At 43.0% G+C, this 23,800-nt stretch overlaps 1 pseudogene across 1 annotated transcript; it reads left to right on the forward strand.

Moving 5' to 3' along the window:
• Window positions 1-217: 217 nt before the first annotated feature.
• LOC147893057 (uncharacterized) lies at window positions 218-7,264 on the forward strand (annotated as a pseudogene). Its single transcript, XR_015542310.1, has 2 exons — window positions 218-2,664; window positions 7,169-7,264. The product of XR_015542310.1 is annotated as an uncharacterized LOC147893057 (transcript).
• The last annotated feature ends 16,536 nt before the right edge of the window (window positions 7,265-23,800 follow it).

Consider the following 23,800-nt stretch of genomic DNA (forward strand, 5'->3'; position numbering starts at 1 on the left):
ATAACTCTTTGAATTGGAGCATCTATGGACAGAATCGGCATGGACAATGGACCAAGTGGGTCTATGATCTATCACACAAAATCGACCAAGAAGAATACTATAGTCTTCAAGGATGGCATTCGATGTTTGTTGACAATATTCGAAATGGAAAGTCCTAGAAAAATATTTACAAGCCACCACTGGCAAAAAATCCTCCACAAACTAACATAAGGCAACAACTCATTTGCACACCTCCAACGATCTATGCATGGTTGTGTTCAGCTCTCTAACTGTTGGCTCCCAGCAACGGAGCCTCTTCTGAAAAAGCATGGGCGACGACCGGCAGCGCTTACAGGAGGGCTGGGACAAGTGCAAGCACACCGTTGCCTTTGATCCTTCGGAGATTCTGACTTCGGACCGTCTCCGTCGTTATCGAATATATAGTGCTGTGATCGCCAGTCGGGTCACCCTCTCTGAGGAAAGCTTCAATATTTTGATGGACAGAGTTCTTACTTTTCCTCCACAGACGTTACAGCATATCTTTGAGGCACAGAACAGAGAAGAATGGATGCAACGGATCATAGAGCGCTTGTTTGCCATTGACGATGCTAAAGCCGACGCTCCCGCCCAGGGTCTTTCTCCAACCGAGCTGGATCTTCTCGAAAAGGCCTTCGACAGACAATATGAGGACCCAGAAGGCTTCGTTGTCTCCTATGTTCAGCAGTATATTGATCGGTGTTTCATAAACTGGGCTCAAGATACCAAGACCTGGTATGCCTCATGCGCTCCAATAGTCCAGTCTAGCGGCTGGGGAAAGTCTAGGGCAATGAAAGAGGTTGCACATGGTGGTAGCGGTATGGTGGTATTCTATTTCTCGTTGCTTCAACCCACATCTACAGGGTACCCTCCCTCGCACCCACAATTGAGACAGCACTTGTGACGATGACCAAAGTTGAGCAGGCTTTCGCCATCTTCCGGGCCTGCTTTGATTGGTTGGCCAACGAAGAAACGTTTCCAGATAGAGCCGAGCTGTTTCACAGACAGCAGACCAAGGACTATGGTGGCATACTAGACAGACTTTTAGAGCGACCAGAGTGCTCTTCGGACGAGATGAAGCTTGCGTGTTCTGCTGTTTGGAACAAATTCGAAAAGTCCCTCAAAAAATCTGGTGTTCAGTTTTTGTTCGTGATAGACGAAGCCAGGGAGCTTCTTACTCAAGCCCATGGTACAGATGAGAGAAGCTTTATTGTTTTTAGAAGAGCCTGCGCAGAGCTGCCTCTCAAGGTTAAAGCAGCTCAACGCATGGGATCGTTTGTGTTGTTTATTGATACAACTGCAAGGGTGAGCAATTTTACCCCTGTGAATAGGGAGGACCCAAGTGCTAAAGTGAGGATCGGTCTCAAGAATGCCCACGTTTAATATACTTGCTACATTACAACCCACCACTCTGAACGAGGCTGCAGAACCAGAACGTTTTCTCGTTTGTGGCAGGCCATTGTGGTCTGCTTTTCTGGAAGGTCACAATACACAAGAATTGGTAAATCTGGCAAAAGTCAAGCTTCTTGGAGGGCTAGAAGTAAAGTCAGGGCAGGGGCAAGAAAAGCTGAAGTCTCGAGATATGTCATTAGTGTTTCTTGGCCGTTGAATAGGTGTGGATGTTTGCCCACAGTCAATGGTTGCTCAAGAGCTGGTTGCATCACATATGCGCATCTGTCTGCATACATCAGCAGCTAGAGATTATGTGCTTACCCATGCGCTACCTGAACCTGTTTTAGCTGAAGCAGCAGCACAGGTTCTGCACAGTGAAGACTTGGTTACTACACAACTTTGACATTTAAACTCTCTACTCCTGAACGGCATTGCAAGTGCAGGAGAAAGAGGAGAGCTAGTAGCATGGTTTTTACTACTTAATGCCATGGACAGTTTACAGAACCGGAATGATTTCTCTACTCCTCAAGGGTTGGAAGAGTTTCTTCAATCTTTCTTGAGGAACTGGAAGGGGTTCACACAGTCAGGCCATCTGAAAAAAGCACGTGTGTTTTTCAATGCATTTTATTGCTTTTATGGTGGATACCCTTCAATTGACGTTCTCAAGACTTTTATAAGGAATTGTGGGGCCATGATATGCAACAAAGGGCAGGAGGCATATGATCTCATCATACCTCTTGTGTTGCCTAATCATAAGGGAGAATATGATATTGGTGATGACAGCTGCATAGGTTGCATAGCAATCCAAGTCAGAAACAGGAAAAATGTGGTTAATTCATTAGGCACCCTAGAGGACATGCACACTTATTAGCGAAGAGTCTTTCTTGAGGGGAAGGCCGTGCCTAATGTTTTGATTTTGTTGCATGTGGGGTAGACGATAGAAGCACCAAAAGATTCTCCTCAAAAAAGAAAAAGATCCAAGAAAGAAATGAAGACACAGTTGGTAAAAGAGACAGTTGATGTCGTCACGTTTACAGTGGAGAGTTTGGATGAAGTCCAGTGCCCAGATGAATATATGGAACTGCTCCAATTAGTGCTTAGAGAATCACCAGAGCCCATGAGCATTTTGAAGGCAGAGAATGTTGAGGTGTTAGAGTTGACTGCACTACGAAGGATAATGCACGATGTGTATCCAGAGGAGGCAGCAGATGCTCCGGGAAAAAGAAAGGGTAGAAAAGAGTCTTTCTTCACGAGAATGTTGGAAAGGTCACCTCCCCATCTGTAAGCCCCCATATGAGGAGAGCATGGGGGGGGTGAACCTAGGGTTTGAGTGTCTGTCACATGGGCATCTGATTGGATGTCATGTGGGCAAGAATCAAAGAGATGGTGGGTACCTGGAGCTAGGATGGATCTGCAGTAGCAAAAAGGCGAAGCAGTAGCCAGCACAAGGAACCCGTACGGCGCAGGACACGTGGCCGGGAAGAGGGCCTGGCAGAGGCACAGACATTGCAGGGAGTGCAGGCCCAGATCTGCAGCAGGAAAAGTGGCTGTCAGTGGGCAGGAGGCAGGCCTTTTATAGGCTGGATACCTGCCTTGAATGGAGGGCCAAAGGCCCTGGAAGTTTGGGCCATAAAAGGCCTGGGTTGTGTGCCTTATAGGGCTGGACCAGCCACAGACTGGTCGGCCAGTCTGTACCAGGCTGGTTGGTTTTTTTCAGCCCCCTTGGGGCCTATAAAAGGGAGGCCTTGGGCCTCATTTCATCATCCAGCTTCCAGCAGATCTAGAGCAGAAAGGAGCAGCAGGCAGCCACCCTCTGGACCTACATTCAGGAGGATAGAGAGGTGCTTGAAGGGCTGCAGACTTAGCCAGGAAAGGGCTGGGACCTTGGCTGTCATCTAGGACAGCAAGGTGCTGAGATCACAACATCATCTGAAGCAGCAATTCCACCAGCAGAAGGAGCAGCAGTAGGGCTACCTTTGGGCCTACAGTCAGGAGGAGAAAGAAGTACCTTGTGCTGCAGACTTAGCTTGCAGGAGGCTGCCCACCTAGGCTGGTTTCCAGACAGCAAGGTGGAGAGGATCATTCTAGACGGAAAGTTTACTTACGCTCGAGGTGGAGCACGCGGGCTCGAGTCTAGAGATAGCCGGCAGATAGGAGAAGGACTTTGTGGAAGATCAGAGGACCACACCATTGGTGGGACTCTGGATCTGTCTCTCTTGTATTGTGTCCATAGTTGTGGACGGAAATATATATTTTGGTGGTTTCTCTATCTGGTTGGTTCATTGTCTATTGATGAGTCTACACACCTATTGTATGCACATAAGTAAAGAAGTTTGTGATTCCACACCCACATCGCACACTGTGTGAGCTCCTGGGCATTACTATCAGTCTTCCGCTGCGTGTACCCTCTGTTGGGTCTTCTCTAACATGGTATCAGAGCCCAAGTAGGAGGCTCACAGGTGTGGGAGCCTGAAGGCAGGGACCTTGCTGAAGGACGACCCTGATTCAGAAGCTCTAGGGAATCGACTTCCACGACTGGAGGATTGTGCCCTTGGGAGGAGGGTGACTTAGGTTCAGTCAGGTGCGTTCAGAGTTCTGGTTTACTGAAATTGAGTTTGGTTGACTTTGCTGAGTGGTATATACAGCAGAGATGTCGACATCTACAGCCTCTTCAGCCCCTGCTTTCCCTTCCTCCTCCTCCAGTTTTCTCTCTTTCACTATCCCTAACTTTGGAGAGTCTGGGAACCTGGACGGGACTAATTACCCGATCTGGAAAGTGAAGATCTGGAGTCATTTAGTGGCTCGGAAGTTGTGGAAGCTGACCACGGGAGAGAAGTCGAAGCCGGAAGACATGGTGGACAGTAAAGGGAAGGTACTCATGGCAGTAGACAGAGAAGAGCTTGAAGCTTGGGAAGAAAGAGATGCCCATGCCCTGGCAATAATCATAGGGACTACGGCGGACATCGTTCTTCCGCATATCCAGTTGGCCGAGACGTCAGTAGAGGCGTGGGTCACCCTGAAGGATCTGTACGAGACAGATAATACCTCCCGGATCGTGCTTCTTCAGCATCAACTCTACAATCTTGATATGGAAGAAGGCGATACGGTACATAGCCATTTGACGAAGGTCAAGGTGGTGCGGGATCAGCTGGCAGCAATTGGTTAGAAGACAGACTCATGCCATCTGGCCTTGATGGTACTGAGGAGATTGCCTCGGAGTTTCAAGAGCTTTGTTACGGCTGTGACAGCAGGACAGAGGACCAAACCTCTGACATTTGAGGAGTTGTGTCTCTTACTGCTACAAGAGGAAGCTCGGGAGAAGCTCTACAACGAGGACAAAGATGACAAGGCAATGCTGGCAAAGGATTCTGTTAGCAAAGGAAAGGGCAAGCCTAACGGTGGCAAGTCCAATAAAGACGACTCTGACGACGAGGGGACTTCAAAGAGGAAGCACAAGAAGAAGTGTTTCTATTGTGATACGCCCGGACATTTTGCAAAGGATTGCAGAAAGAAAAAGGCGGATCTGAAAAAGGAGTCTGACTCAGATTCAGAGGGAAAAACCAAAGCAAATGTGGTAATTGAAGAATTGTTCCTGGTGACATCACCGAGTATTACCGAGGTCAGATATGTTGATCCAGAAGTCACAGTAAGGATGTCTGACATAGAGACGTGGGTCGACGAGGAGTTAGATGCCTTTGTGAAGGTGAAGGACAGTATGGAGCGCTTGGTACCTTCCAGGTGCGTGACTGTTGACACTGACACGAGGGTAGATTCCATGGAAAGCCGTGGGGTCTCATGGTTAGATGGATGCTGGACTTCAGAAGGGGACAGTACAGTATTACACAGGATCTTGGCAGGTGCCTCATTGAGGTACAGGGTTTGCTTTCAGAGCGAACATTCAGGCAGTACAACAGTCTGGTATGTATTTGATATTCTGCATTTGAGTCTTTATAGCATGCTGTGGAGAGATTCTGCTCTTCATTTGTCTCAGGTGACAAGAGATTGGAAGGAATTGGCCTTCTTCGAAGGCAGAAGGGGAAGTATTGGTGCTTCTTCAAATCTTGGACGCAGATTGCTAGAAGGTGGTGGACAAAGAGTACTGAAGCCAGAAGAGTACCTGCTTGAGAACTCAGCGAGAGTTCATAGTCCAGGTTATCTGGAAATATTCATTGGTTGCAGACCTTGCCAAAGAAAGGACGGGTTGAAACAGACCCTCAGAGCATGGTGCCTGGAAGACTCCAGGTTGTTCACTCATTATGAGGGGGACGACTGGAAGATCGTGACGGCTTGGTTGCTCGAGTTCAGAGGCGGGAATGCGACTGAAGGAGGTGGTACCAGGAGGTGCTACCAGAGATGGACCTGTGTACCAGGATGGTGTGCGGAAGCGGAACCGGACCTGGTGGAGCAGGAGCCACTGGATGCAAAGCGAGGAAAAGATTTTGACACCGAAAGGTTCCAGAGGACTACGACCAGGGAGTTACTGGAGCATCTTCATCGACGTGTTGGCATTGGACTGAGATGTGTCGGTGAGAGGGGGTGTTGGAAAGGTCACCTCCCCATCTGTAAGCCCCCATATGAGGAGAGCATGGGGGGGGTGAACCTAGGGTTTGAGTGTCTGTCACATGGGCATCTGATTGGATGTCATGTGGGCAAGAATCAAAGAGATGGTGGGTACTTGGAGCTAGGATGGATCTGCAGTAGCAAAAAGGCGAAGCAGTAGCCAGCACAAGGAACCCGTACGGCGCAGAACACGTGGCCGGGAAGAGGACCTGGCAGAGGCACAGACATTGTAGGGAGTGCAGGCCCAGATCTGCAGCAGGAAAAGTGGCTGTCAGTGGGCAGGAGGCAGGCCTTTTATAGGCTGGATACCTGCCTTGAATGGAGGGCCAAAGGCCTTGGAAGTTTGGGCCATAAAAGGCCTGGGTTGTGTGCCTTATAGGGCTGGACCAGCCACAGACTGGTCGGCCAGTCTGGTCGGCCAGTCTGTACCAGGCTGGTCGACCAGTCTGTACCAGGCTGGTCGGTTTTTTTCAGCCCCCTTGGGGCCTATAAGAGGGAGGCCCTGGGCCTCATTTCATCATCCAGCTTCCAGCAGATCCAGAGCAGAAAGGAGCAGCAGGCAGCCACCCAAGCAGCCACCCTCTGGACCTACATTCAGGAGGATAGAGAGGTGCTTGAAGGGCTGCAGACTTAGCCAGGAAAGGGCTGGGACCTTGGCTGTCATCTAGGACAGCAAGGTGCTGAGATCACAACATCATCTGAAGCAGCAATTCCACCAGCAGAAGGAGCAGCAGCAGGGCTACCTTTGGGCCTACAGTCAGGAGGAGAAAGAAGTACCTTGTGCTGCAGACTTAGCTTGCAGGAGGCTGCCCACCTAGGCTGGTTTCCAGACAGCAAGGTGGAGAGGATCATTCTAGACGGAAAGTTTACTTACGCTCGAGGTGGAGCACGCGGGCTCGAGTCTAGAGATAGCCGGCAGATAGGAGGACTTTGTGGTAAGATCAGAGGACCACACCATTGGTGGGACTCTGGATCTGTCTCTCTTGTATTGTGTCCATAGTTGTGGACGGAAATATATATTTTGGTGGTTTCTCTATCTGGTTGGTTCATTGTCTATTAATGAGTCTGCACACCTATTGTATGCACTTAAGTAAAGAAGTTTGTGATTCCACACCCACATCGCACACTGTGTGAGCTCTTGGGCATTACTATCAGTCTTCCGCTGCGTGTACCCTCTGTTGGGTCTTCTCTAACAGAGAAGGCTGTGCCTAATGTGATTTTGTTGAATGTGGGGCCAGGACAATATACTTGTGTAAGGTTTTGGACCTCATCAATTAGAGTCAGGCGTTAAGGGCTATGTTAAGAGAGTTACTTGATTTTGTTTTGAGAATGGGAAGTTTCATGAGACTGTCTAGTACTTTTGGTATTAGTGTGTAACTGTCTATAGGATTTCTGGTTATGCAAGGAAGGAGACCTGAATTCTAATTAAAGTTAATTGAGTTGTACTTCACTTTCCTTGAAAGTACCTATAAAGGCTCAAACTAAAGGTCTTGAGTTCTATATGGTTGTTAAATTGAGTGAGTGTATCCACATCTCCATCTTTGCAATTTTTTTTAAAAAATAATTGGGTGCATGCTAAAGTTCAATATACTATTAACTTAAATTACAACCATGGTGAAGGTCTGGTAGTATTTTAACACTGAGGTTTTGCTAGTTGTAATCTTACTAGACTCTAAAAGTTTAGTTGAAGCATATTTTCTTACAACTGGATTGTTAAGGAACCCTTCTTACAGTCATTGGGTCTCTTCTTGATTAAACGAGTTTATTTAGAACTATTGCAGTTTGCTCTCGAGATGAGAACATCTCGTTTGTTAAGAGGGAGTGAATGTTACATACCAACTATTTCAGAGTTCGACTCTAGTTAATTTTGGAATTACTTAGAGACTTATTTCTATTTATTGGTATTTTTTGTATGTGGAAGCTTATGAATCCATTAATGAAACCAGCTCCTTCCAACCCTCCGTCAACATTACCAGAGGTCGATGCCCTTCCTCGTCTTGCCACTACAAATGCAGCTCCCTCTGCTACCCCCAAGAGCACCCCAATTGCCCCTCGCAGGCACACCATGCCTACTCCTGTGGAGAATGGAGGCGCTGCAAGCTTAACCAGCCAACCCCCTACCATCTTTTGCTTGATAGAAATCATCTCAAGCAGGACCTATCCTTTGTAGACAAAGTGCTCATCCCTGAGGGGCAAATCGCAGCTCTCTGTAACACGCTCTTGCCAGGATCGGCAACCCTTGATAAACAAGGGAAGCTTGCCAAGCTTGGCTTCAATGCACTCAGTTACTCAAAGAAGAGGGCTTGCTACCTCGAAGGGTCTTGGAAAGCATGAATGCAGATGCCCTTAAGCCTGGCCTGTACGCTGCATGTGCACCTCAAAAGAATCAAATTTGCTTGTTTTACTGGCCTGGGAACAAACAGATGGTTGAGCACGAAGCCAGCAGGAAGGATGTGGCTTGCAACTTTGTGAGATATCTGATGGAGCTTTGCAGCTGTGTGTGTGCATGCGTGCAGGGTGCAAACATAAGCCCCTCACTTACATCTCAGTCCAGCAGCTCGAGCATCCCCAGCTGAAAGCAGAGAACCCAAAGGTTGCAAATCTCTCTCCGCAAGGAATCAGAAGATGACCTCAAGTGCTTCTTCATCCCTATGCTCCTCCATGAACTCATGCCCTCCCAAATAGCTGCCAGTGCTGCCGGTGATCATGAGCACCACCAACTGGTGGGCTTTATGCTCTCCCAAGGCCACCACAGAACTGCCCTGCTTGTCTGCATGCACATTCCAGCTAAGGTGGTCACCAACACTAAAGCAGAAGCAGTCTATCATTCCATTGATGCTCAACCTGTCTTGAATTTGTTGTTCACCTCTCATTTTGTGGAGTGCACTGCCTTGCCAGATGATGATTTTGTCAATCTCTTGCGGGTCATGTGCAAAGAAGATCTGGAGAGAGAGTACAATGAAGCCAAAGAGGCTTGGAAGCATTGTCTGGATGCCAGAAAATCCAAGCAAAACGATTTAAATAGTATGATTCAGATGTATTCAAGCGTGTGCTGCCACATTACTTGTTAGAAAGACGTCCCTGGGAAGAAAATGTGCTTCGTAATGGATTGGATGGTCCAAATATTACCTGCAAAGGAACTGATGATGGAAATGATCAAGAGCTGAAAGCAAATGGTCGCTGTCCGCGGTCGAGGTGGATAGTGATAATGGTGCAGGTAGTGTGCTTCACAACGCATTAGATAGTCCAAATATATCTGGTAAAGGAGCTGGTGATGTACATGAACAATAGCTGAAAGCAAATGACCATTGTTCAGAGGGTCCAAACATTGCTGGTAAAGAAGCTGTTGATGGAAATGATCAGGAGCTGAAAGTAAATGATCTGTGTTGCAATGCCAACAAGGTGGATTGTGACTATGGTGCGCCTGTTTATTACTAGAACTCTCGAAGTTGGAGGAGGAGCTTTGTAGCATCTGGTCAGGTGAACCTGGTATGCAGCATGGTAGATTGTTGTTTAGTAGTGCTAACCTGTAGAGTCTCAGCCTTGATGGAAGTCATTCCTATGATGTGTTTTTGGTTGCTGGTAACAACACTGCAAAACCCATTTGCTTCATGCAGCAGGTCACAATTAAGGCAATGCCGGGTGGAAATACAGGAGCAGAGGAAAGAAGTGACGTACACTGTATACTTCAGTCCAAAGCCTGGCCAAGCCTCTAGTGAGGGTAGAGCAGAACCAGTTATCTTCACGGGTGTGGAGAATAAGGTCATGGTAACAATAGCATGCCAAAACTTTAGGGTCCGTTTGCATGAAGCAAAGTGGCACTGAAAGTGGATGGATGGGCTCTTGGATAAAAGATTGCCTCCGTCCTTGGAGAAACAAGTGATGGCAGCCAGCTATTTAGTGGAAAAGCTTGGTGCTAAACTTACATTGAGTGAGAAGTTGGTCACAACTCTTCTAACCTCAGGTGTGAAGACATGGTCTAAAGCTAACTTTGAAAAGGACATCAAAGATGAAGGCTTTTCCTTGATAATAGAGCACCTCATGAACCCCCCCCTCAGATCCATCGCCTGCATCTATGCACAATAAGATCATGTCCGCAGCATGGGCCTTGTACAGGATGGACTGTTGGATGTGATAAGAACCATGGTAAAGCAAGACATACGCGCACTCATTGGTAGCAAGATGGAGAGATCGCTCAGGGATGAGGCTGCAGAAAAGGAATTTTCCAGCTTGCTACAAGCAATGAAGCAGCAGGTGTCAATCTCAAGTCTCGACGCAGTCTCAGGAGGGCAGGTTGAGAGTGAGATTGAAAGGCTTCTCAAATAAAGGTTTCTCCGATTTTTCTACATGGATCCCATGGGGTAGTTCATCATCCACCACTCTAAACTATGACATTGAAGAGATTCAAAAAGAAATGGTCACATGGACAACTGTTGAGTTGATAGCAGATAAGAGAGACTTGGACCAACTAATGAATGGCCAAACATCAAGTCATGCAGTGGTTCCTTCCTGCAGCAAGCCATTGGAGTTAGCGGTTCTTGGCCCAAGCCAGGAGGTTCTCAGCAAGGTAGTGCTACTCAAGGGAGGACAAGTGTTACAGTTTGTGGTAGCTAAAGATAAGTCAGACTTGCACATTTATATGTGTCCAAGGCTTGGAGTTTCTCATGTAGCAGGTCAGACTCTGACAATTACGGATGCGGGTCTGGAGCTTTAGCAGAATCGAATGAGGCCGTGGGAGTTATACTGAGCCCCTTGAAGGAGGCATTTGCCAGAGTTTTCCAACACAAAGGAACTGATGAGAGTTGGTTATCATCGCATGTAAGTTTCCTAGCTGGTGTGGTTGAGATGAGGAGAAATAGGGTGCTTGCATGGTTACAAGTGAATACTTAAGATTTTCCAGAAGATAGTGATCTCCAGAAGCTACAGCTGGAAATACTTGCCTGACTATCTGAGATGAAAAACAAGCTTGTCCTCTGTTCTTGCAAATTCCAGAGCTGCTTTTTGAAATGCATCCTAGAGAAAGGGCATACCTCTGGTCACTCTTGCCTAGGAAGCCACAATTGTAGAGAAGAATGCACCTTTTGTGTTGAGGAATATAAAGAGCAGATGTTTGACCAGCTTGATCATGGCTGGATGGTACTCGCATGCAATGACCCTGCTGGGCATGATGGAACCCACGATTGCAAGCGCCGGAAGCACACCTGCGGCAAACCTTGTGTACTCTCTGCGAAGGCGTCCAACTGCAGTAAGACTTGCTCCTTAAGGGTCACCATGAAGGTGACCATCGTTGCAATTCTCGACAGAAGATATGTGGCATAAAGTGTGCACTACCCTCTTGCAACAATGATTGTGTGTTTCCCTTGGAGACCTCGCAGGGCACCTCACAGATGTTCGTCTACTTAGGCAAGGTTTCTTCCAGATGGTTTTCGACTCCTCGGAAGTAGCAGGTACAGTGCTTCAAGCTAGCCCGTTAGCACTGAGCTCCGGGAGGATTTATTTTACCCCTTTTTCATTCGGGTTTGATCCTATCGAGGAGGACAACTGGACAATGTCACTCTTCATCAGATTTCCCAGCCTTCCTCAGGTGTATTATCGACTTTTGCAAACACAAGGAGATTTGAGAGAAACCCCCAAATCGAGCAGACAGAGACTGGAGGATCAAATTAGACCTATCCTGAGCAGCAACCAAGGGGCTTTTGGCTGGAACTGAAAGCCCTTGCTGAGGCCTACTAGTAGCACAAAGGATGGGCGTGTGCACAGTAATCCGGCATTACATCAAGAAAGTCAGCCAAAGAAACAGTGATATCTCCCTCGTCTATGGTCGGATTGAGCTCAAATTTCGGCAGCTACTAGTTGTAAGTGTTGTCCAAGTGTGGCTAATAGGGCAGGTAGAAATTGTGACTGTAGAGGCGGAATTTTGAGGAAGTTCGGTGACCAAAGAACAGGGCGGCACGGTACCTCAGAGTACAATTCCGTCGATCCCAACGGTGGAAAGATGCGCCCTAGTGTGGGGAAGCTGCATCCGGAAGGATTTTGAAAGTTAACGGATAGATGTGGAGAAAGCAAAGTTGCAAGATTCTAGCAGAATTGGGGAAAATGGGATAGACACGGAAGAGGTGGCACTAGGACGTGGGTGGAGACTCAAGGAGGGTGGAAAGGCTCTGATACCACATGGTGTTGCTAGCATGGAAGCATGATGGAGGTAGACAAGAGGTAGAGACAATGGCATAAGTATGAAGGCAATGAGCAATTGATTCATTCATAGAATGGAGTACATATAGGCAATTGGCTAAGAGTAGGTGGAATCTAGATCCACAATCATCTCAATTAGGAAGACCACCATGTCTCCTAGAATCTTCAATCACACACCACACTCCTATATTTACTCAATCACACCATAGTCACAAGAAACGTTTCGTTGTTTCGAGGTTTCGACAGGTTTTGTTTCGTTTCGTTTCGAATCTTCGGACGAAACGGATAGGTTTCGAAATGATACCTGATATATATAAGGATAGAGGCAGATAAGACATGTTATATACAAGTTTAGAGTGAACAAAGAGAAATACAAGTGTCAAGTCCTTAGTCAAGACACCCTGTGTCTAGGTAATCCAAAACACAAACACATTCAAAATTCAAGTCTCCTTTCTCAAGTTTCAAATTTAGACCAATTAATATTTATGGAGTCAAAACTTAAAAGCATATTGACATTGGACATTGGATTCTAGCATCTAGATATATGAACATCATTGATTCATTGAAATTTGAATCTAGATATATGAGTCATTACTTTTCAAAATGTCAAGTAAATATAAGTTCCCAAAATAGACATATGAAATAATAAGTTCCCAAAGTGACGAGTTCTAAGCTCAAACTTTAAAGTTGAAAAAATGAGTAGCATGAGTGATAACAAATCATAATTTGAAACTACTCAGTGCTCACTACTCTCTCTACCAAGTTTACTATCACTATTTGCATCTTAATCTGTGGATTCTGTGCCATTGGAACTCTCTTCCTCCTCTACCCTTGCTACCATCTCCTCAAAGGAATCACTACTATGCTGCTATGCTGCCCATTCTTGCCCATTCTATCTATGTAGTGTCCTTCCATGTCCTTGTTGAAGATAGAAGCATGAAGACATATATCCATACTATATGACTTGACGAGGGGTAGACATAGTGCTAGTGATGGGCCTACCATAGGCCTAAGTTAGCCAAATATACGTTGGATATAAGGCCACGCATTGGTCCAGTTAAGGTACTGATTCAATACTGAATTCAATTTGCACTATCTTGGATATATTGGCTAGCACATTGCATTTACATTTTACGCAGTATCAAATGGCTTCATGTTCAAATACATAAAACCTCCACATTATTATCATTCTAGCAAACATTAAATGTTAACACTAGATTGTACTTGATTGTACAAGTCTTCTTTTGGGGCTTAATTCTATATATCTAGCCAGATTTTTAAATTTTATATTTAATATGCTGGAAAAATTTTCCAAATAAATTTATTTATTATATAAAACTTTGGCAAATTTTCATAGACTTTATTTATAATTTTATAATCTTAAAGGCTAAACCTAGCTCTTTTTTTAATTTTAGTTTCAAATTGTGGTGAATATACTGAGCTTTTATTTTTATAAAAGCATATAAACTTTCATAAGCCATATAAAACTTTTGCTTATTAACGAAACTAACGCGAAAAAATCATCCATGATGTCCTTGCAAAGTGTAAGGTGCATTAGATGTCGGATGTGACACCGAGGAATTAGAATGCCCATATTTGCATGTGGATGCTATGTATGTGAAGGAAAAATGCACAATGGATATCCGCATCCGTATGTCCCATCGTCAGATCAACTCCAAACTCTGCAAGGGTCCTTTTTTTTTTAATTTTTCATGGCTAGAAGCACATCGATGCATGTATTTCAATGCTCATGCATGATGCATGGTGAACAACTAGGAAATATCGATTCCAAGCCATACAATTGACATTAGATGGGCATGATACTTTGCATAGGCATTGAAATTGCCTTGTTTAAGGCTTGTGCAAAGTATCACTCCCTAAAAATACCGTTTTTATGGTTAGAAGCACACCAATGCATGTTTTTCAATGCTCATGCATGATGCATGGTGAAAAACTAGGAAATATCCATTCCAAGCCATGAAAATGACATGAGATGGTCATGATACTTTGCACAGGCCATGAAATCACCTATTTTATGGCTTTTACAAAGTTTCATTTCCATAAAATGCCATTTTATCAATGCATGTTTTTCAACACTCATGCATGATGCATGGTGAAAAACTAGGAAATATCCATTCCAAGCCATGCAAATGACATCAGATGGCTATGATACTTTGCGTAGACATTAAAATTACCGAGTTTAAGGCTTGATCAAAGTATTTTGTCCATCAAATACCATTTTCAGGGCTACAAGCACACCGATGTATGCTTTTGAATACTAATGCATGATACATGGTGAAAAACTAGGAAATATCCATTCCATGCCATGAAAATGACACCAAATGGCCATGATACTTTGCACAAGCCTTGAACTCACCCATTTTACTGCTTGCACAAAGTATGATGCTTATCAAATGTCATTTGCATGGCTAGAAGTTGACAGATGCATGTTTTTCAATGACCATGCATGATGCATGGTGCAAAACTAGGAAATATCCAATGAAAATGACATCGAATGGCCATGATTCTTTGCATAGGACTTGAAATCACTTGGTTTGAGGCTTTTGAAAAATATCATGCACATCTAATACCATATGCATGGCTAAAAGTACAATGATGTATGTTTTAAAGGGTGCAAGGTGTGGTAAAAAAGGAGATATGATAAAAAAAATCAACACGCACCCTAAAACAGGGCCTCCCAAGCTACAAGATTCTGTAATCCAATAAAGTCATAATTTATTAAACCTAGTAAGAAACTAGAACTGAGAGAAATACTATTAGTTTTAGGAAATGCAAAAATAAAGGAAAACTTTATTTTCGTCGGTATAGGTGCCGGTATATACCGATGCCTATACCGACTCAGATAAACTTTCAAAAAGCAAACCCAAATGCCTCTTTTTTTGCCACAAGTCTCTTGTTTGAGATCTTGCCAACTTTTTGCCTCTTCCTCATGACCTTTCCACCATCTCCCTACCCTCCCCTGCCATCCCTACACCACCCACACCAGTGTTGGCCCACTCCCCTCCACTCCAAGCTTGAAGAAGAAGATTTCTATTTTGGGAACTAAAGAAGTGGATGATATTTTGAGTGGTTTGTCTTCAAATTTCTTCTTCTAGGTAAGCTTCCCAACCCTTTCATCTACATTAGAATACTCTTTGGAGTCTGCATTGTGTGTTTTCACGTTTCTTATGTCTTTGTGGTTGCACAAAATGCAAATATGAGATTTTTCTATGGCCCAGGGGAGATGCTGCCAAAATTTTCCAATTACTTGCTTGCTTGATATGATTGCATCTTGTTGCTTGCTTGCTTGACTTCGTTTCTTTCTTGGTATCTTGCTGTCTTGTTTGTGTTCTTTCATTTCTCTTGTTTGTTTTGATTACTTTGTTGCTTGACATTGTTGCTTTTTACTCGTTGCTCGATTTTGTAGCATAATTTTTAGCACTCATGCACAATGCATGGTAAGGAATTTGAAAATACACATGCCCAACTATGAAATTGATGCCTCATCCCCATCAAACTTTGCAAGCACAAGGGTTTTTATCTTGTTGAAGCTATGTAAAGTATCATGCCTGTTGAGAGTTGTGGTGCCATGAGCACTTGTAGAGCAAAGGTATGAGCAAAGGGTAAGCTGCCACATGGCATGGAGGAGATATCCCACATGTGAGCAAGCAAAATGGATGTAAGTACCCTCACCTATAAAAGGGAGGTTCATTTGAAGTAATTCAATCAAGCACTTTGCACTATCTCAAGATTCTCTTTATGAGTCCAAGCTAATCTATCTTGGAACCTAATTGACTTGAGGTACAAGTCATGAGCACTCTCTTCATCATGTTTCCACATAGGTTCCATCCACCTTAGAGTGCTCCATAGATCCTGAGGCACACATGTTTTGTCATGGTATCAGAGCATAGGTTTAGCTCTCCTAGTTTAGCTCATTAGTAGTACACTAGGATTGCTCCCATTCCTAGATTAGTTTTAGAATATTAGTTTTAGAATGTAAGATTAGTTTTAGATCTCGAGAGCTCTTCATTTAGAGAGTTGAGTTCATTGTGAACTTGAGTGTTTCTTGATGAGAAAGGAATTTCCGTCCATTCATTCCGTCCATGAGAGAGAGGTGTTTCCATTGAGATAAGAAGTTGTGAGGTTCTTCAGAGAGATTCCTTTTGAAATAGAGATCTACTCTCCTCCTATTCCGAGAGGAGAGACGGGCATCAAAGCCAACTAAGCAACACAAAGCACTTGTGAAGGGTAGCAATGATCCAACCGATCTCCAAAGCTTCAAGGACCTTAACTATCTCACGGTGACTCCATGGACTGCTCCAACGACTACTCTCCTCATCTTAGCCTTCAAGCAACCGTGGCTCCTGAGGCGCAGCCCAAACTCCCTCTAGCCTGGTCACGGACGAGACAAGCAATACATAGATCGAGTGAACCGCCATCTACAGACGAGTAGGGCAACGCCTTTAACTTGCTGCTCCAAAAGACTCCCGCGACCTTCATTGTCTTCCTTATCAACCGCCACAGCGTCAAGGTGCCTCCATCAAAGGCTCTATAGCACAGTCAACGAACTGCAGCCATCGCCAACAACCAGTCGTCTGAGTTGCGAGCTTCTCTCAACTGAGTCGAGCTCCAAAGCCATCATCGACGAAGCCCTCGGGTCCCTATGCCTCAAACGATTGGCCTGCAAGGCGCACTCGTATCCACGATAGCCACAACCACGGGCTGCTATGCTCCCACAGCGCATCTCAATAACACTTCCCTGCACAAGGCAGCCAACGACCCACTCAGCAGCACGATCTGCAATAGCCATGCATCCGCCTCCCAAGCGCAGCTAGCAAGCAACTGCCTCGCACAGCAGCGAGATGGTCTCCACCGTTTGCACCGCTTTGCTAATGTAAGGCTTGAAGATTGCCAGATACAGCAGCTGCAACAACCTCACGCATGCGGATTTCCTAGACGACTCCAAACGACGATGCCATCACGCTTCGCAGTGTTTCATTTTCAAAGGTTTCTTTGCTAAGATCCTCTACAAATGCCACGTGGCAGGATAAGAACTAACCGTGGTTAAGTTAATCTAACTACAGTGAACCTTGGTTGAGTTTGAAATCACTATGGTTATGTTAACCTTGGTTAAAGTTTATGGTTAGTTGGACCATGGGAAAGTTAATGTAACCTTGAGTTTAACCAAGTGAGGTTCAAGGTCACCACAGTGCCACCTAAGCACACAGAGCCTCTTGCTAAGCACAGTATGCAATTCAGCATGTGAATCCCTGTGCCACATCATCAAAGGCCCCTCTTCTTCACAAAAGCTTCAACAAGCCATAACTTGTAATCCAGGAAGAATTTGAACATGCTCCAAAAAGGAAAAGTGATCGTCTTTTCAAGCTCTACGCGTCTATCAAGTCAAAATCATTGTATGCAATTAGACACTGCCAATATTGAAAGAAATCAATTGGTTAGACCTTTGCAACAAATGAAAAAGCAAAGCATGAATGCACACATCGTTGTCATAAGCATGCCAAAAGCACAAGTGTATGAGATGACCATAGCACGAAGCATGGCATCCACACAGAAAGCATCAAGGCACATGGAAGAAGAAAACATCATGCATGAAGCTACACAAGGAAGAAGATTGCAGATTGAAGAATCAACAAGTCAACTACGTGGAGTCATCATCAAGCCATGAGCCAAAAGGTGACATCAATGGAATGTATTGAAAAGCAAAAAACCTTGCCAACCTTGCCTATGTTTTGTAAATCAAGCCTGACCACCTGAGAGTAGCTATGAAAGCACCCAGGGGAGGTATTGACATGTAAAAACCACACTTGACCACCTTAAGTAGCAATGCAAGCACTAAGGGGAGGTGATGGATTTGTAACTCACATCTGACCACCTTGCAGTAGCCAAAGGATTATGGCACCAAGGGGAGGTGTTGAGAGTTGTGGTGCCATGAGCACTTGTAGAGCAAAGGTATGAGCAAAGGGTAAGCTGCCACATGGCATGGAGGAGATATCCCACATGTGAGCAAGCAAAATGGACGTAAGTACCCTCACCTATAAAAGGGAGGTTCATTTGAAGTAATTCAATCAAGCACTTTGCACTATCTCAAGATTCTCTTTATGAGTCCAAGCTAATCTATCTTGGAACCTAATTGACTTGAGGTACATGTCATGAGCACTCTCTTCATCATGTTTCCACATAGGTTCCATCCACCTTAGAGTGCTCCATAGATCCTGAGGCACACATGTTTTGTCAATGCCTATCAGACACACATAGATATGCTAGAAGCACTCATGCATAATGCATATTTAAGAATTGTGAAAATACGCCTGCCCAACCATGCAAATGATATCCTATTAACTCAAAAATTTGCAAGGATAAGGGTATTATTGGTATTAATACTTGTATAAAGTATCATATCCATCAAACCCACACACATATGCTAGAAGCACACCGATGCATATTTTTAACACTCATCCACATTGCATGGTAAGAATTGTGGAAATACACATTCTCGGCCATGAAAAAGATACTTGATCCACATAAAACTTTTGCAAGAACAATTCTATTACTCTCATTAAGGCCTATACAAAGTATCATACCCATTGGGAGTGTTGATGATGCAATCATTAAGGATGCTTGTATATTTAAAGAAAATTATGAGATTTAAACATTGGGTCAAACCAAAGGCTTGAATGTTTCTTGGAAAACTCTTCATGTAATGTCTTTATGATTTTATATTCTATTTTGCTATGTAAAAATTGTATTATTTATTTCTCAATCAACTATTGAATAATATTTGTTATTAAGTAAAATGCGTGTGTTATAAAAGGTAAAAGTTATTCCTTAGAATTTTAGATGACTTCTTCACATTGTGTACTATGAGTACTGATGCACTTAAGACTTTTGATTAATCTTTCACACTTAGACAATACAGAAATAGTGACAGTAATATCAATGTTGTGAATGGTAGTACTGAATCTTTGGCAGCAATAAGATACTTTGCAGCAACTGAATGGTCAACCATTGTGTAATTTTACTCCACATATGCATTTTGTGCTGCCATTTCTTGGTAAGAATGGCAGTTAAAAAATGGTTGCCATTTCTTCATAAGAAATGGTAGTGAAGAGATAGTTGCCATTTTGTGCTGCCATTTCTTCTTAGAAAATGGCAGTCAAGAAGTGCTTGCCATTTCTTTGAACGACGTGGCAGTCAAGAAATGGCTGCCATTTCCTACCAAGAAATGGCAATCAAGAATCTGCTGCCATTTCTTATGAAGAAATGGCAGTCTAGAATTTGTTGCCATTTCCTGATAAGAAATGGCAATCAAGAATTTGCTTCCATTTCTTCATAAGAAAGGGTAGTCAAGAAATGGTAGACAATAAAAGGTTGCCATTTCTTCCAAAGAAATGGTAGTTCAAGAACTAGTTGCCATTTCTAACTGCCATTTTTGCAAAAAATCTGGCAATTTGAGAAGTTGTTGCCATTTCATACATAAGAAATGGCAAAATTGGAAATTGTGTGCCATTTGCTATTGCCATTTCTACCTCGTTTTGCAGTAGTGAATTCTAGTAAGAAGACATGTAAGAGGAAGATTGTCAATTGTAAGAAAACCAGAAACAAGAGTACAATGAAGCCTTCATACTATGAGACCGCAAGGGCATTAGGTTTTTCAGAGTTTATAAGTACACATATGCACTTGTATGGTTAGCACTTCCAAGGTAAGTGATATAATGTATACATATTATTGTACATATCACTTTGAAGCTAAGTGATGAAGTTTATACATATCACTTTCAAGCTAAGTGGTATAGGCTACACATGTTGTATACAATAGTGAAAGTAATAAAATACAGGTAAAGTTTGTTATGACAAGGTGTCGATACGATTATTTTAGAGTATTTTAATTTTTGCTTTTGTTATGATTTGCAATCAAAGAGGCTTTAAATATACGTCTTAGGAATTTTATTTTGTATTTAGATTTTGTCTTTTTGAAGTGATGTTGCGAAAAGTATTTCACAATTACAATTTTTAAATTGCATGTGGAACTAGTACTTTTGTGATGAATATTTCATAAGCTAAATTTAAAATAACTAGTTTGTAATGAAATGTATAATGATGTTTGTTTTTTATAGAGACGAGAAACTCCTTTTTCCAAGATGAACAAACTTCTCTTGTAGCTATTGCTATGGAAAGTCAGTACTTACAAACAACCAACTACATTTCCCCAAAAAAATTTCACATTGACAACTCTTTCTACGACTTGTATCCACAAAACAAATGCATTTTTACATGCATATCTTACATATTGCATTTTCATATGACGCCTTCAGCACTTAAAAAAATAGTTCATTCTAAAGCATACAAATTGCTACAAACAACTATATTTACACAGGAGAAATGGGGGCTACAGTTCTTTGAATCATGCCTCTTTAAACAACTTTACTCACATATAAACAGCACTAAAGAATACTTTCCAGGATTGCTTGATGATCATTATTACTACTGTGATGAAGACCTGTTCTTACATGTTTTATTTAACACTGTTGGTTTCAAACTAAAAATATATCATACTAATGATGAAAAAGAGTGTAATACATCAATGCCTTCAAAATTCCCAAAATAGTCAAAAGAAATACAAGTTCTAATAAAACATCCTGAGAAGTTTGCATACATAAGCATGGTGCAACTAATGAAAAAGAAGAACACCCGTTGGAAAGAAGCCATGAATCTTAGTTTGGAAAACATTATTAGAAGAGATAACAATAGCTTGACAAGCGATATAATACACACCTTATGCGAACAATTTCCATTAACCACTATGATATGTCACAACAAGACAAAGCAACTATAGACACACTTGATAGATGCAAAAAATAGCAAGTGTGTCTATAGGCATTTCTAGAATAGCGAAAATACGGGCGCGTCTAATAGCGCGTTTCTCTCTTATCTCCTCTCTCTCCTTCTCTTTTCATCTCTTTTCTCATCTCTTTGCTTCTCTCTTTTTCTCTCTTTCCCTCCTCTCTTTTCTCCTCTCTTTCCTTCTCTCTTTTTCTCTCTTTTATCCTCTCTTTCCTTCTCTTTTCATGGTAATTTTCCTCTCTTATCTCCTCTCTTTTTCTCTCTTTTTTTCTCCTCTCTTTTCCTCTATTTTCCTCTCTTTTCTCCTCTCTTTCCTTCTCTCTATTTTCCTCTCTTTTATCCCCTCTTTCCTTCACCTTTTCTCTCTTTTTCCTTCTCTCTTTTATCCTCTCTTTCCTTCTCTTTTCATCTCTCTTTTTTTCTCTTATCTCCTCTCTTTCCTTCTCTTTTCGTCTCTTTTCTCATCTCTTTCCTTCTCTCTTTTTCTCTCTTTCCCTCCTCTCTTTTCACCTCTCTTTCCTTCTCTCTTTTTCTCTATTTTGTCCTCACCTTTTCTCTCTTTTTCCTTCTCTCTTTTATCCTGTCTTTCCTTCTCTTTTCGTGGTAATTTTCCTCTCTTATCTCCTCTCTTTTTCTCTCTTTTTCTCTCCTCTCTTTTTCTCTTTTCCTCTCTTTTCTCCTCTCTTTCCTTCTCTCTTTTTCTCTGTTTTATCCCCACTTTTTCTCTCTTTTTCTCCTCTCTTTTCCTCTCCTTTCTCCTCTCTTTCCTTCTCTTTTCTCCTCTCTTTTTCTCTCTTATCTCCTTTCTTTTTTCTCCTCTCTTTTCCTCTCTTTCATTCTCTCTTTTTCCCCATGTGAAGCCGAGGTAGCCCAGCGGCTACAAAGCCGAGCCCCTTCTCCCCTCTTATGGTCAGGAGGTCCTTCTGCCTCACAGAGCCACTGACGTACTCTCGTGCCATCGATAGTCTCTTCCCCAGCTCTGCGAGTGGCCAACGTACTCCCATGCAGTCGAGAGTCGCTTCTCTAGCTACGAGCGACCAACGTACTAGCTTGACATGATAGGGCAGTAGGCATAGTAGTAGGGAGAGCGGTGGGGGATGCATGGTAGCCTGCTTTGGGAGGGGTAGTGGTGGGGATGAGGATGATTTCAAATGATGCAGACATGCCAAAGGGTGATGGTACAATTTTCTATGAAATCACTCAGACAGGAGGCATCTTGATGGATGCACGGGGGAAGGACATCATGGCCTTCATGCGCTCTATAATTGCTAACAAGTATAGAGATTGTGTTATTCACTACAAAGACCATCTTAAAATACTGGCTAAGGAGACCCTCGCTACTGTTCGCTCTAGGTATCCCAATCCCCCCAATGTTCAGTTCACAGATAAATGGGCCAAGTCAAAGATTGTTACGATACTTGGAAATAAAAGATCTTTGCTTAAGAGGCAGGCACTAGCCGAGATTTCCAGGCACAACAACACCACAAAGATGCGCAAAATAGTGGGTGCATCTATAGGCGTTAGAATAGCAAAAATACGAGCGCATCTATTTGTGCATCTATTAGCGCATCTTCACTGTGACTTAGATGCGAATTTAGACGCAAAACAGAGAATACAGAAAGTGAAATTTCAGTGCAGGCTCATAAATGTACATCACTGCTTTCCTAACATTGCCCATGATTAGCAAAGCACGTAATTTTAACAAAAATATCAATGCTTTTTGGCAAACTCACAGATACAAAAAATAAAGTGAGGTGAGGAGAATGAGACAATATGTAAAATAGTTTTTCCAATATCAATGATGGGCTACGGTTCAATCTCATCCTCAATGAGATCAATTCTTGCCAAACTATCTACTTCAACATTCAAACCAGTGTTGAGATCTACAAATACATTCAACCCACTACTACTTGTGCTCATCGAAATCAACATCACCAATGGTAGGCTCGTCCTCATGGGTAATGGCCTCAATATTTGTATCTCCTATCTCATGATCATCCTCCTATCTCGTATCACGATCATCATCACCTCCATGGCCATGATCATCCTCCATACGCTCCATATTAGTAAATGTACTATACATCACTTTGGAACATGGTGTAATAGGTATGCCATGCCACCACCTATTATTATCCACCATTGGTTGATAGACAACCTAATTCAAACACAAATACAATCATGTTATTTTCCTTGCATCGAAGGTATCAAATATTTAAAAGTGAGTATTTTTATGTGTGTACAGTACCTGTTCACATTGTTGCGGTAGTACTAGTGCGTCCTTCTTACTTTGCCAAAACTTTGTGGAGTCAATACTTACAAAGCCACTTGCATGGCATTTGATTGTTGCATTAGGGCCTCTTTCCATCACGTACTTAAACCACTTTACATCCAAAACATACACAAAGAAGCGTCGAAAGTCAAGCTTAATAATATCTTGGATTATGCCACAAAAGTAAAAGTTTGAAAACTCTGCTAAAGTATTTAAGATTTTGGATCTCTTCTTTCCTAGTTTGAGAGAAAATATATAAAATCTTCTATATTCTATCAATGTTGTGAAACATATAGAATAGCTTGATAAAATTTTGCCAATAACTCACTTGGAAGGTATTGTATATCCTGTTGCATAAACTAATTGTTGCCATCAAAGTAGGATTAAACAAATTGCAAGCTAGCTTAGTTTAATCTCTGAAGTTTTGGAGGCACCCGACCAAAGCGTATTTGACTTGACAGATATCACTAAAGACAACACGTGTTATTCTTAGCCACATACAAGCTACAT

This window comes from Dipteris shenzhenensis, chromosome 16 (assembly GCF_047967505.1).
Source record: "Dipteris shenzhenensis isolate YYH24624 ecotype China chromosome 16, Dip_SZ_1.0, whole genome shotgun sequence".
Lineage (NCBI taxonomy): Eukaryota > Viridiplantae > Streptophyta > Polypodiopsida > Gleicheniales > Dipteridaceae > Dipteris > Dipteris shenzhenensis.